This window comes from Cyanistes caeruleus, chromosome 4, assembly GCF_971803275.1.
Source record: "Cyanistes caeruleus chromosome 4, bCyaCae1.hap1.1, whole genome shotgun sequence".
NCBI classification, from domain to species: domain Eukaryota; kingdom Metazoa; phylum Chordata; class Aves; order Passeriformes; family Paridae; genus Cyanistes; species Cyanistes caeruleus.
The window spans coordinates 28,116,535-28,131,016 of record NC_141704.1 but is presented as its reverse complement, the minus strand read 5'-3'; the positions used below and the strand labels follow the sequence as shown (position 1 = coordinate 28,131,016).

Genomic DNA, 14,482 nt, shown 5'->3' with positions numbered 1-14,482 from the left:
AGCATGTAATGCAATCTTTAGACTTTAAAATCTCAAAAATGGTTTGGAATGAATGAGGTAAACAGCCCAAGTATCGGTGTCCTAGATTATGTTCCAGCTGCAAAAGACAAAAATTAGTTCATCTCTGTGTTAATAACTAATGATATTTCAGATTGTACATTTTTTCTTTTGTAATCAGCTGGAATACTACACATTGTTGGTAAGACAGGATTTAATATTTTGTCTGCTTTGCTTGAAGTGCTCAGAAGATTGGAATTTGGCAAAAATATTCTTCAAATCAAAATTTGCTGTTGATTGTTCAGGTTCCTACATGAAGTAGAGAATGGGGATGGGTTGTACAACATTTCATTGTTTGAAAAGTTATTTGTTTCTGTGCTTTGGTACTTCTGCTGTTCATGGTACAGTTCTGGGTTTAAAGTGTTGACAAGAACCTTATCAAAGTGTCCAGATGATGATAGATGAACATAATGTTTTGGTTTGTGAATGAAGACAAGTTGCAGGGATAAGTTTTGAGGGTTCGTTTTGCTGAACTAAATTACAAACACACAGACATTGAAATGTTTGGTTTAATTTCAGCTTTTGATTAGCTCCCTTTTATGCAACCAGCAAGAGAAGACTTTTGAAAGCCTAGATATAATGAAAAGCTTTCTTCTTTGTCAAGGCCATAAGTTTCATGCTGGTAACTGGTATACTTCCCTAGCAAAAAAATAGTCTATAAAGTGTCAAAAATTATGGTTAGAGAGCAATGCAGCCCTTTCTGGCTAAGTCGAGGAGCCCAGACTTTTCTACTTCATCCGGTTCTCCTAAATCATGGTACAGTCCTTTGCTGAGCTGATGGACTTATACATTTAGATGAAATGTACTGTTTATTCAGTTGCTAGGGTAAAATGCAACTCACTCTAAGAACAGCTGAGTTGTGCTGTTCTCATCCTTGTCTCATCCTTTTACATCTTATGTAGATTACATGAATCAAATTGGCTTAAATGGGAGATTTAATGAGGGATGTGTGATGATTATACGTGCCAATAAATGTTAGGTTGTGTATTTGAAATCTTGCTGCATATATTTTTACTAAGTCCATTCACATAGAGAGTAATAAATGCTTACTCAGAATATAGGAATTTTTTTTTTCTGAGAAAAACATATTAAATAATTTTGAATAATGCTTCTTTCAGCTTTGTCAGCCTTTTTTGCTAAATCATCACAAATGTTTATTGGATATTTAGGCTTTGCTACCATCTCCAACATGCTGAAGTGGGACATGAACTCAGTATAGTTTGGGGAGATACCATACTGCCATTCTTGTGTCACACATTAGCAGTTTCAGGGTTGAAAAAATGAAAAGATAAAAATATAAAATTTTTATATTTATATTTCCCACTATTTTATTTGCTCTGAGAATTTTTTTCTCTAGCAGTTGTATTCAAGCAGATGGTTTAAATGGGAGATTAAGCAAGGACTTTACAGCCCCTTCCTTTGGGAATCTCAGGCAAAAGTCCTGTCCATCTCTCAGGAAGTGAATAAATCTGAATTTATTTTAATTATGTTAGGGTAGAAGACCAAACCTCCCTGCTATTAGTTATTCTTTTTCTCAGAGGAGAATTTATCACAAAACTATAACTAACCACTGAATTTCAGATGGTCAGAAGAGACCTCAGGGTGTCTGGGATGCCATAGATACGTATATTATATTGTATTATATCATGTATAAAATATAACACATCTGTGTATGTACCTATTACTTACATATAATATACAATTATATACATAATAGATAACATTTTATATAATTTATGTACTTGTCTATTTATCCTGACTCATCTGTCTCATGGGCTGGTGGAGGCTTGCAGAGGTGAGGTCTCTGCAGCCTCCTCAGGCAGTGTAACCCTGTTGCACGTATCCCTCTTGCATGGGACTGTTTCATGGATTGGCTGCTGCACTTGAGGGTGGTTTAGCTTGATGCTCTGCTAGATTTTTGGGTTGCAGGCAGAAGAGTCTGGCTCAGAGCATGCTGCTTATTCAGCTTAGCTGAAGCACAAGTAAGGATGTTTCTTCTACTCCAATAAAGTTAATCCCATTACTGTGCTGTCAGTACCTCTGTGCTCTCATAAACCTGTGCTCCCCCTAATGCCACCTCCCCCTAATGCCACCAAATCACTTGCTTCTTACTTGAACTGGTCACCCCTACACGTACTTCATTTGATGCCTGTGTCAGCTTTTTGTATCACTTTGTCAAGTGTACCTAAAGAGATCAATGATAAACAGGTCTTGTGGTTTTCTTCTCTTTGCCAGGGAGTGTGCAATATCATTCCATTTACAGTAACATTCTTTGCATTTTGCAAAAACTGGATGATGAATTAGCCATGGATATGAGACTGACTTATGTGCTCTGACTCTCTGTGATTATGTGCTTCAATATTGCTGAAAGTTGAGAGAAACACAAGCAGAAAGACTGCAGACTAGATTTAGATAAGAGGAAGGGACATCAGAAAAAATGTCAGATGGTTTTATGGATAGCTTGAGTGTAGATCTATATATATACATATCTACCAATTAAATAGGAATGCTTATGCTATGTTGATTTTATTTTTTGTGTAGACAAACTTGCCAAACACACTTTAAATACTGGGATTGACAAAAATGGCAGAAGCGATAGCAGTGACAAAAACCAGGGGTGTATTGAATTTCCTAATGGTCTAAATGACAATGGTACCCATATAGCCTAGCAGAATGAGAATCTAAGTACTTGTGCTCTACATATTTTGCGTATAAAAAGACTCAGTTTTGGCCTATCACAGTTCAGCTAACAAGCATCTTTTTCTTTTCTCCGTGTAGTTCTCATGCACACTTACAACACTCAGTCCTACAAACTTTACATGTATGGACAGACACAAGCATGTAGATTTCATAAGGATCAATAAATTCTGAGCTTATTGGTAAAACTGTGTGATATGGCTGAGGTTGCAGGACAGGAACCTAATTTTCTCTTGTTACTTAGTGCAGATGATAATCTTCCATAACCCAAATGTTGTTTCTGGCATTTACCATCTCCTTGGAAATCCTCATGAACTATAAAGTAGGGGAAAAAAAAATCAAACAAACCAGAAACTTGAAGAAAACTGATTTTGAAGGGAGCAAATACTTCTTCCCTGTCCTACGAATGAAAACTTTACATGCTTTTGGTGTTTTCAAAAGGTATGACTTTTTTTGGATGAAGAAATTGGTATTTCTTAATAAATTGAGAGATGTATGTTGATAGCTGGGATGTGTGTATGTCGTGGCTCTTCTGTGTAGTTACCTAATCTTCATTCTGACAATGTTACACAAAGTCAGGCACTCACTAATGCAGAAAAGGACCCAGTGCCAAAGCAAATCCCAGTTTTTAATATGCAATCAATTCTGTGGCTCAGTCAGGGAAGTAACTTATGCCTAGATTTGTTTACCATGCACATTTGTCTATTTGTCTGCTCCTTCAGTCTTTGAACAAGTGCTGTTTTGCAGTCAATGAAGAATCTGACCCCACCATTCTAATAATATTGGAAATATTTGTTGCATGGGATGTTTGGGTTTGCCTCTGGGTTTTTATTAGCGTGACCTGAGTGAAGGCCTCTTGTATGGTTGTGTTATTTGAGTGGCAGGTGTGTGTCCACCTGATATGCAGGTGGGAGCCTTGTTTGTGGTGGCAGGGCCCACTGACCTCATCTTGCAGCCATGGAGTATGGTATGATCTGTCTCCAGGAGTGGATTGAGAAGGTAGTGACCAAACCTGTCCTTTGTTCCTGGCAGGCACCCTGGGAGGTAAGAACAGAAATGACCAGGAGCAACATATATGCTACTGGGTTTTAGGAGAGAGCTTTTGGAAACAGGGAGCCATGAGAAACATTCCTGAGAAGCATTTCTGGACTCAGGGAGCTCAGCCATGCATCCAGAGGCTCTGAAACAGCATGGTAGGCATTTACCTGCCACATCAGCACCGCTGGGGACGTGAGTCCAGGAGCCCCACTGCTGCAGCCCCCTTGCTGGAGGGGCTTGGGCCATCAGCCAGGTTCAGCCTTGCTCACACAAAATGCTTGTGAGTATTCCAGTGTTCCTCTTCATTGTTCCACTGTTAAATAAATAGTCTTCCCAAATTAAAAAAGGGACATTTTACAGAAATGTATTATTCATATTTTCCTTTTGAATATATATTGTACAATTCTGTTGTACATTGAGCTGTTATTAAAACCAAAATTACCAATAAATAATGTTTCTTGTTTCTAACTATTTAGTGGGGCAGAAAATGATTGGGAAGCCAGTATTTGTTCAGTGAACAAAGGAGTTAAACTATTTAATTTACTTAAATGAATGAACACTGGTAATGGACTTTTCCTGTCATCTATTAATTTTACTAAAGAGACCTCTAAAATGTTTCCACCCATTTTTTCCCTTCCATGCCATCTAAGGGTCAGACTGTGAATGTCATATACTGAGAAACAGTTGCTGATGTAAGTAATATGACTGACAATTAATTGGTGTAACCTCACTGGCATTATTTTCATGACTACTGAAAGATCAGTCAATGATTTTAGCCTGCTGCATTATATCCTTTTTATTTCAATTTTCAGATGCTTTCACGAGTGAACAGTGTAACAGTGAGCCTCAAAACCAGAGCGTTGCTGACTACCCATTCATTACTAGTTAGTCAATACGAGCACTATCGTGGAGCTCTAACTTACAGGAGGAACTTCTGTTCAACTTAATTGTTACAGATTATTGGATTAATTTTTTTAATGGAGTAGCCTAATTAAGGTAGCCCCTGCTACTTGCAGTTAGAAGACTGTATCTATTATCTTGTATTTTTTCTCTGCTGCCCCCATGCAGAATTGCTGAGGAGGAGGAGGAGGAGGAGGAGGAGGAGGAGGAGGAGGAGGAGGAGGAGGAGGTGGAGGAGGAGGAGAACTGATCAAAGTGGTCACTGCACTTGTATCAGTTGCCAGCTTTGAGGTGTGTTCTGAAAATACCATGTTTTGACAGATTTTTTTTAAAGCATTTTGCCCCCTGTTTTGGGAGATGATGGATGTGCCATACAGATGACCTTAACACGCGGCCGCACGCTAATATTCAGAACCGTGCTTTTGTTTGTCTGCAACAATGGCTGTCATTAAGAAAGCTGAGTTTGCCAATATGCCCCCCTGTCCCAGTGCCGGACCCTTCCTGATTGGGCACCGGGAAGCATCATGTGCCTTTGACTGAAATGACATGGAAGATGTATGGTCTGAGTGCTGTCCTCAGCACCACTGCTGTGATGCGAAGAAAACCACGCTGACCCAAACAGACCTGTGCTCAAACAATGTCACACCAAACGAAGACAACATATTGGGAAGAAAAATGCTTGTAAACTGTGTGTGCTGGAAGATGTATTGGCCAGGCGGCCATAGGGCAATCTTTGAACTATTGAAATCTTTAGAAATATTGTTTAGTTCTTGAAGAATACTTACAAACCTAATTAATCAAGCATAGATGGTTATTTTCACTCTTTACATACTGCTTCATTTTGGGACAAGAATAGGGCTGTCACATTTATTTTGCTGACCACTTCCCAGGTGCTTGCTGGCAAAAACGGAGTTTGAACATACATTTCCACAGCAATCCTCAACTGACAGACTTAAGAGAGCTCCTGGCCTTCTCCTACCCCTTAACATGCTTCAAACCCTCCTGGCTGTTTCCATTTTTTTGTTTGTGCACATCTTGGGTACATTTCATTTTATTTTTGGTTAGACATCATCAGAACAGTATTTTAAACCTGACTGAAACCAATGAATGATGGAGCAGCTAGTGGCATAATTTTAATGTCAAATCAATTGTATATATTTCTCTCAATAGATGTGTGGATAAGAAGCTCTGTATAAAACCTGTTATTACTGTTTTGTTGTTTTTTCCTTAAAGCTTCTACTACAATCTTGTGAAGCTCTCGGGAAATGCTTTTATCATTAATTCCTCTTGAATTGCACACAAGCTGAGGACTTCAATTTCTGGCCAAAACTCTGATTCTTTGGATCTACCATCCTACTGTTTTCTAAATTCTAGTAGCTCTACATTTAGATTATTGTTTTTATATTAAATGTTTATTGATTTCAATTTTTTTTACATGTACCATGTGGCCAAATCACCTAGAGTATTTAAAATAAACAACTTCTCTTTTCAAAGTATTTTTTTAAAGTTATCATTATCTTCAGTAAGGCTTGAAAGGAATTTGTACAGGCAGTAAACCATTTATGAAAATGTTAAAAACTTCAAAATTTACCTTAAGCTAAAATATATAGCAAGAACCATAACATATTGCCTTTTGTTATAATTAAAATCACTGAAACAACATTTTAATAGTTAAATTCTAATTATTTACGTAAATTTCACACAATTTTATGTGACTTAATTTAATTAAATTTAACACATTATTATTTTAGGCATATTTTAATGTACTATATTGTAGTATATTTTATTGTATTATAATATAATGCATAGCATATTATATCACACCCAGCATGGAGTGATTCCTGGGGTTGTCCTGTACCAGGAGGTGGACTTTAGTAATCATTGTGAGTTCCTTTGAAATCAGGATATTCTATGATTCAATAGCTAGAATATTATAATTTAATACAAATTACTATTCTTATATGCTTTGTAACATAATAATCACACTAATATATTCAGGTGGTCTACTAAAATAAGGTATCATTCAAAAGAAAAGGTATTTTAAATCTAATCTTGGACTTTAAATGAAGTTAAAATCATGTGTCTGAACTGCCTTCAGAGGCAATATTTTCCTGATTAACAGATTACTTACTACAGAAGTGGGAATCCTTAAGAACCTTCTTCAAAATATTTGAAGGCAGTGCAGTGAGATATGCTCAGAAAATACGGAACTGATGAATGCACTCAGGAACTTTTGTGCAGTTTTAAGTTCACATAGTAATTAATATAAATTGCATGTTTTCTATGCCCTTTTTTTAAAGCACTGTATGTAACCTACCCCCCTAGTAATATAATGTATGTATGTTGAACATAATAAACTGTCCATACAAAAGCATGTCACTCCCAGCCAGGCTTGAGGAGGTGTGGGAAAACATTCAGCTGTTGCTTGTCAGGGTCTAGTGCACAGGAAACAGGAGGGTTCACTGCTAGCAATCTTTCCATTTTCAGAAACGAGTTGAAATAAGTCATACAAACACCCTGTTTTGATCAGGCTTAAAACACTGAACTCATCCAAAATTAAAAGCAAATAGAAAAAAGAGCCAGACTGGGTGGAGAGTTAAACTGTTGGCAGCAAATGGTCTGAAGGAGGAGAAGGCAAATTAAATGAAGAACATACGTAATCTATGATTCTGTCTGGATCTTCGGGGTTTCTGCATCAACCTGATTTTTAAGGGTAGCTGTGTGGGTATATAGGCTAGTCTTAAACATTCTGAGCTGCTGGATTGAAGCAGACAGAATTTCTGTGTCCCAGCACTCAGAAACTCCCTCTTGGCATTTAGAAATTCAGGTTCTTTCATCTATAAAGACTGAAAAGGCAGTGTTTTCATGTGAAAGGGAAGGTAGTTACTAACTTTAGATTGGTGGTTGTTGCTCTGCTGCATAATGTTTGGGTAGCTTTCTCCATCTGTTTCAGTCTGTTTTAGAGGAGATGACAAATATTGTGCCATCATGATCATGGCATTTCCTAATCACCCCCACCCAGGAGGTCTTCCCTACCAGGCCGAGGACAAGCAAGGACCCAAATCTCCTTCTAACCTGTGGGCCAACACTGGCACTGAATAAAAATGCTGCTGCATTCTATGCAAAAGCAAAGCTTTAGGAGGCTGTGGCTTGGTGAGAGCAGAGGTGAGCTGCTCCCTGGGCTGTAGTGGGGCATTGCCCAGGTTAATCAGCTGTGAGAGAGCATCTGCTGGGCCAGGGACAAATAGGTTCTGTGTTAGCTCTCTCCTCCTTCTTTGAATGGACTCATTTGCTCTTTCAATCTCATCTTCAACAGCACCAAACCAAGCCTGTTTGAGATTTCTTTATATCAGCTAATATTCTGTAGCATATTTCAGAAACCAGTAATCCCATTCATCACATTTGAAATGCAAATGAAAGACCTATCTTGAGAGTGCATTTTCCAGTTCTTGGAGCTCCTCTCCCTTTCCTCCAACATCAATTTAAATACTGATTACACTAGAAAATGAGAATTTCTATCATAAGGAAGATTATATTGAGGTTAATGCAAAAGAAGAGGAACTGAGCTGTAACCCTCAGCAGTTTAATTGTGAGATGTTATTCTGGCTGTTCAATGGCATAAGATGTTCAGGTCCTGGTGACCTTATGAGTCAGGTGAGGTTTTGTTTGCTGTCTCAGTATATCTACCTTCAGGTGAAGATGGAGGTGACTTTCTGACCTCACTATGGTAGGAAGATGGTCTACAGGCACCATTTCATTGGCCTCCACCACTCACAAACCTTCTGCCTGTACCAGCTGCACAGGCTTTATGCAGTTCTGTACCTCTGTAGTGAGAATAGTAAGTCTTTCTGTTTCTTTGTTTGTGTGTGCTTATATGTCATAGTTGCTGAACTAAATTCTCAGTTATGTTTATTTTCCCATAAATTTGCTTAGTTTTTTCCACATTTGCCATTGTCCTCTCAGCCATGGGTGAAGAAGGGGGCAGGAGCAGCATCCAAACCTGACAACCTGAGCATCATGCAGTCTGTGTGTCTGGGTGGCCGAGGGTGGTGGCACTGCTGGCAGCCCCAGAAGCCCCAGTTTCCATGGCACTGAAGACATTCTCCAGCCTTTTTCATATTCTGCAAAAAAAAAAAAAAAGGCTCGGGGCAAACACCTTCTTTCGCAGAAATTTGGCATGACCGTCTCCTTCGCTGCTTGCCTGTTCTTCCACCCATCTTCCAACAAAGAGGTTAATAAATGTTTACTTTTTTTCTTGTTTCCATATGGTTTGTTCACAGGCTTTTGCTTGTGTTGTGTATGAATGCTCACTTGCATTGACTGCTGTGAGGGAATTGTTCTACTAATGCTGGCCATCTTCAAATCAATGCCTGCACATAACAACAGAAAGTGCCTCAGATGTAGTGGTTTCCACAGGACTATTGTTAGGCCTTTGTTAGGCATTTTTGAACCTAATAAATAATGTCAAAAGTCTCTATCCTAGCCAAAAATGTTCCCTTTGAAAGAGTTTTAATAGTAATTTTGTTCTGCAATGTCTCCCAGTATTGTGAAGAATTTGTGCCTCACAATAGGAATCTGGTATATCGCGTGCCGCTTTCCTTTTTTTTTTTTTTTTTTTTTTTTTAAAATTTATTTTAAGATGTGAACCCTTCTTTCCTGAGCAGACATTCCTAATTCTTTACATAAATGTTGTTTTTCCTTGAATAACCGTACCACTTAGAACTTCAGTGCTGTAAATGCTACTAAATTTCACGAACTACAGGAAGACAAAAATCTTAATAATGATGGAATGAAGGGGAGGAAAGCAAATCATTGAACTTAATTATAGGCTATTTCAGTGAACCTCCTTTGTGTTTTGTTGCATAACTCATAATTAAATTATATCTAAAGTAAGGTTTTAACAATTGATTTATGCACTGAAAAGCAATGATAACAATGGTCAAAGATGATCACAGTAGTCCCCTCTGGCTGTAATATCTATTAATCTAGACCATAATGACTGTTTATTCTGGAAAAAACTCTAATTGGAGACTGTCTGTGATTCATTATGCCTTATATAGTACACATTAGCAATACATTTCATCTGTCCTTAATATGAAGTATAATTTGTGGATAATATTCACATTTCAGTAATGCAGTAGTGTGCAGCAAATCAAGCTAGGAGAAACATATTTGCTAGACATATTTTATTTCTGTGTGTTTTACTTTGCTTATTTTAATTGGGCTCTGGGGAAAAATGTCATAACCCACATTTCTCTGCATTCATTTTCTCTGTTGCACCTAAGCTGTTGGATGCCATCTGTATTAAAATAACTATTTTACTGTGGGGTTTTATTTAGTTATCTAATTTCACCTTAGAGATAAGAGAGACACTTTAACTTGTTTTTTCACTATGGTAGAAATAAATGTTGGATCTACAGCTGGAACTGCTTATTTGTGGTGTTACATGGGTCTTAAACAAATTTTGCTTCTATAATTGTAATAGAGAATGAAACTCATTTGGGGCTTGATAAATCAAGATTCTAATACTCCCAGTGACAGTTCAGTGGACTTAGATATTTGTTCATTTCTTTACAGCTGGTGTTAGCTATTGGACTCCCAGTAAGCAGACTGTGGCCTGTTTAGGAGCATCTTTTGCAGAGTCCATTGGGAGGCAGTCCTGAAGAGCAAAGGAGTCCAGGAAGGATGGACATTCTCCAAGAAGGTGATCGTAAAGGTATGGAAGCAGTCTGTCTCCACATGCTGGAAGACAAGCAGGTGAGGAAGAAGGTAGAGTGAAAAAGGATGGGGAAACTGGAGTGCTCACTACTTAGTGCTTTCTTTGCCTTAGTCCTCAATAGTAAGATGAATTGCTCTCTATATACCCAACCCCTGAACTGAAAAGCAGGGAGCAGAATGAAACCCCAATAATCCATCACCAGTCAGGCAAATGAGGTGATTTTCCTGCTCTGCTCACAGTGGTGCAGTCCCGCCTTGAGCGTTGTGTGCAGTTTTCGGCACCACCATATCAAAAAGACATTAATCTCCTAGAGAGTGTCCAAAGGAAGGTCATGGTAAATCTGTCCATGAAAGCCCTGGTGAAGGGTCTGGAGGGTATGAGAAGTGGCTGACAGCACTTGGTGTGTTCAGCCTGGAGGAGGCTGAGGGGAGGCCTCATCATGGCCTACAGCTTGCTTGCAAGGGAAAGAGGAGGGGCAAGTACCAATTTCTTCACTCTTGTGATCAGTGACAGGACTCAAGGATTATCGGCCTGAAGTTGTGTCAGAGGAAGTTTAGGTTGGATATCAGGAAAAGGTTCTACACACAGAGGGTGGTTGGGCACTGGAACAGGCTCCTTGCGGAAGTGGTCACAGCACCAAGCTCCTTGATGGGGCTTAAGAAGAGTTCAGACAACACTCTCAGGAACATGGTGTGATTCTTGGGGTGTTCTGTGCAGGACCAGAAGCTGGACTCAATGATTCTTGTGGGTCTCTTCCACTTCAGCATGGTCTATGATCCTAGGAAGGTCACTGAACTTCTAAAACACTTAGACACACACAGCCTATAGGGCCAGATGGAATCCATGCCATGGTATTAGGGGAGCTTGTAGAAGAGACCACCAAACCACTTTCCATCATTTACCAGCAGTCCTGACTAACTGGGGAGGTCCCAGATGACTGGAGGTTAGCTGATGAGATGTCAACCTGCAATAAAGTCTGTAAGGAAGATGTGGGGAACTCCAGGCCTGTCAGCCCGAGCTTGGTGCCAGGAAATGTCCTGGAGCAGATCATCTTGAATGCCATCAAACAGCACGTACAGGACAACCAGCCAGTCAAGCCAGCCAGCTTAAGTTTGTGAAAGGCAGGTCCTGCTTGACCAACCTCATCTCCTTCTATGACAGGTGACCCAGTTAGTAGATACGGAAAGGCTGTGGATGTTGTCTGCCTGGACTTTAGTCCACCTTGTCACTGTTTTTCATTACATTATCCTTGAAGAAACTGGGTGCTCATGGCTTGGATGGGTGCACAGTTCAATGTGTAGAAAACTGTCTGGATGGCAAGGCCCACAGAGAGGTGGTAATTGGTGTTACATCCACCTGGTGGCTGGCAAGTAGCGGTGTCGCTGTTGGACACGAAATGATTCGCACAGACACAGCTCAAAGTGTGATAGGAAAAGGAGTGTGATTTATTCTGTGGTTTCAGTATTTATAGATTCTCAACAATCACCAGGGACTGGATAGTTAGGTTACCACCTTCCCAACCACACTGGTCGTGAGAAACATCCATCAAGAGACATTTCTTTAATGGAATGTGTAAACATCCATGTTTATAGTTACTTTCCTGGGAAAGTGGCTAGCAATTATGAAAACAAGATCAGAAGGTTTAATTCTCAGAGCAACATAGCAGTGTTCCTGAGGGCTCAAGACTAGGGCCAGACCTATTTAACGTCTTTATCAACAATCTGGATGAGGGGATCCAGTGTACCCTTAGTCAGTTTGCAGGTGACACCATGTTGGGTGGGAGTGTTGACCTGCTGGAGGGCAGACATGATGTTTGCCTTTCCCACACAGAGGCAGGAGATGTGTCCTCCTGAGGTCTCTGCTCTCAAGAGCAAGGAGAGATTTAACCACAATTCACCTGGAGGCACAGAGGATGGGTGAATATCAGCTTGCTTTAATATAGTCAGCTTCAGAAATGTGATGTAAAATGGGTTCCATTAAGTGTTTGGACAGGTAGCCCATGCTGAAGCTGAGTTTCACTGGTACTTGAGGTGGCTATTCTGACTTGAACATGCAGACCTCTGTGTATGGTCAGTAATCCCCAAGGTACCTTAAGTCTCTGCTGCTTTCTTGCGCGGTTACATGGCTGACAGTTATTGTTTTCTGAGCTCACATTTTGTTACTGTCAGTGTGAATGCATCACTGGCCAGCAGAGCCCTGAGGAGGTGCTGCTGCTGCTGCTGCTGCTGCTGCTGCTGCTGCTGCTGCTGCTGCTGCCGGGGCTCCAGTGGTGTGGGGCTGGCTGGTCCTGAGCTGGCCAGGCAGACGGCCAGGGCTCTCATCTGGCAGCAGAACAGGAACTACATGAAACTCAGCCAGGAGCTTGGCTGGTGTTCTGCATCTGCTCTTGGTGCTTTTCATGCCCCTGCTGTTGAGGCTTGGCTGGCAGGACTTCGACGCATGCACCTGGCCCTGCTGCCTTTTGGACCTAGCTTTGGAGGGAACTATTTAGAGTGACAAGGAGGAGACTGTGTGTGATTCCTTGTTCTCTTTGGTAAACAGACACAAAAAAAAAATCCTAAAACGTCCTGAAATACTAATTTATCTAGTCAAACTAATGATGACACATGAAAGAAGAACAGAGTTGTATTGTATCTCCTAGTGACAGAATCGAATTGCATTGTGACAGTCAGGTAAACACTCCTGAGATTAGATGAAACAGGCTTTTTGAGTGAGGAAAACCCCTGATATCTTATGAAAACACTGAAAAAACTATCCAAAGGGGACATATTTTTTTTTTTTATTTCTCATCTTCAGAAGTGTGTCTGAAATGCACTGGTTGTCTAAATGATTCATTGCAATTACACTATTGGGTGGACTTAGCACTTTTGCTCTTTAGTCATTAATTAAAGAACTTTGAATTTTTGAATATGTTTGCTACCTGCAAAAGTTTTAAGTTCGTTTCAGAAAACTTACATCTGTATTTTCTGTGAACTGTTCCTTCTGATCCACTGCTAGTTATTATTCATGGACAATAATTGCTTATCTAAAGTTACACATTATTTTCTCTTTCTCCTGATGTAAGGATTGGTCCTTCTATAAAGACAGGTAATGATCTGTGATTAAAGCTTGTTCTTGGTCACATGTTCATACATGAGTACAGGAGAATGGTCAGTATTGGAAAATATGTCTGCCTTAACGCTGTACAGACTCACATGATAAACACATGATTGTAGCCAAGTGAAAAAAAAAAAAAGACAAATTTGCTGCTTGTCAGCTGCCTCTCACAGAGACACACCAGCAAAAACATTGACCCAGCATTTTTGTGTTATCTACAGAGTGCTATCAGTCACAGGGAAATATAAATCCTAATTACATTCTAATTAGAAAAAAATCATAAACTCAAACCCACATTTGTCATGAATAGCCTTTTTATTTGATACTGAATTTCAGTTTATTGAATTTATGGTGCTTTTAGTGATGTCTATCCACAGTCATCATCACAATTTTTTTCATTTGCATTACTTAGCCAAGCTAATATTAAAGCTGATTTTTCCTTTTGCCAGGTCTTGATGTTAGGATATAGCATTTCGGAAAATTTCAGGAGGTATTATTTGCCAGTGTCCTCCAATAGAAATAGATTTAGGCAGGATATAGTTGTTCTTTTTTTTTTTCAGTGAGAAAAATTAATTGTGATCATGATAGTAAGTAGAAAAAGGGAAAAAATATTGTGTCTGTATTTATAGATGGAACTTCATACAGAATATGAGTTTAATTTCAGTCTTAGATTATGCAAGTAGGATTTCCCCATGTGTACTGTAGCCTTGTTGAGAGTTTAGCATTTCATTCTCCCAAGCTGCCACTGACCCTAAGCACACAGAGGTTTCACATATCCTGAGAAGACAACTGTTTTTGTGGCATCCCCATTTTATGATCTCAAACATTGCTTCCCTTCTCTTTTGCCCCTGGTGCAGCAGCCTGCTGTCATCCTCAGTGTCAAAACCTGTCAAGGGGACATTGATTCCCTAATTCTCTGGGAAATGGTCTTCTGTGACTCATGAGCTGTGTAGGGGGATATGTCACCTGAAGGAA

General features: G+C 39.6%; 1 protein-coding gene across 27 annotated transcripts in view; it reads left to right on the top strand.

Annotated features, from left to right (window-relative positions):
- LOC147653510 (uncharacterized) overlaps window positions 1-14,482 on the top strand; it is a 161,215-nt gene that overhangs the window by 55,913 nt on the left and 90,820 nt on the right. For 15 of the 27 annotated variants that reach the window (XR_015286310.1, XR_015286316.1, XR_015286321.1 and 12 more), the window contains exon 2: window positions 10,270-10,449. The gene's annotated coding sequence lies outside the window, so the exon portion shown is untranslated. Of the gene's footprint in view, window positions 1-3,786; window positions 4,073-4,860; window positions 4,984-7,830; window positions 8,924-10,269; window positions 10,450-14,482 lie in introns of those variants that run through there. The other 12 variants (XR_015286305.1, XR_015286306.1, XR_015286308.1 and 9 more) reach the window with 7 other exon arrangements.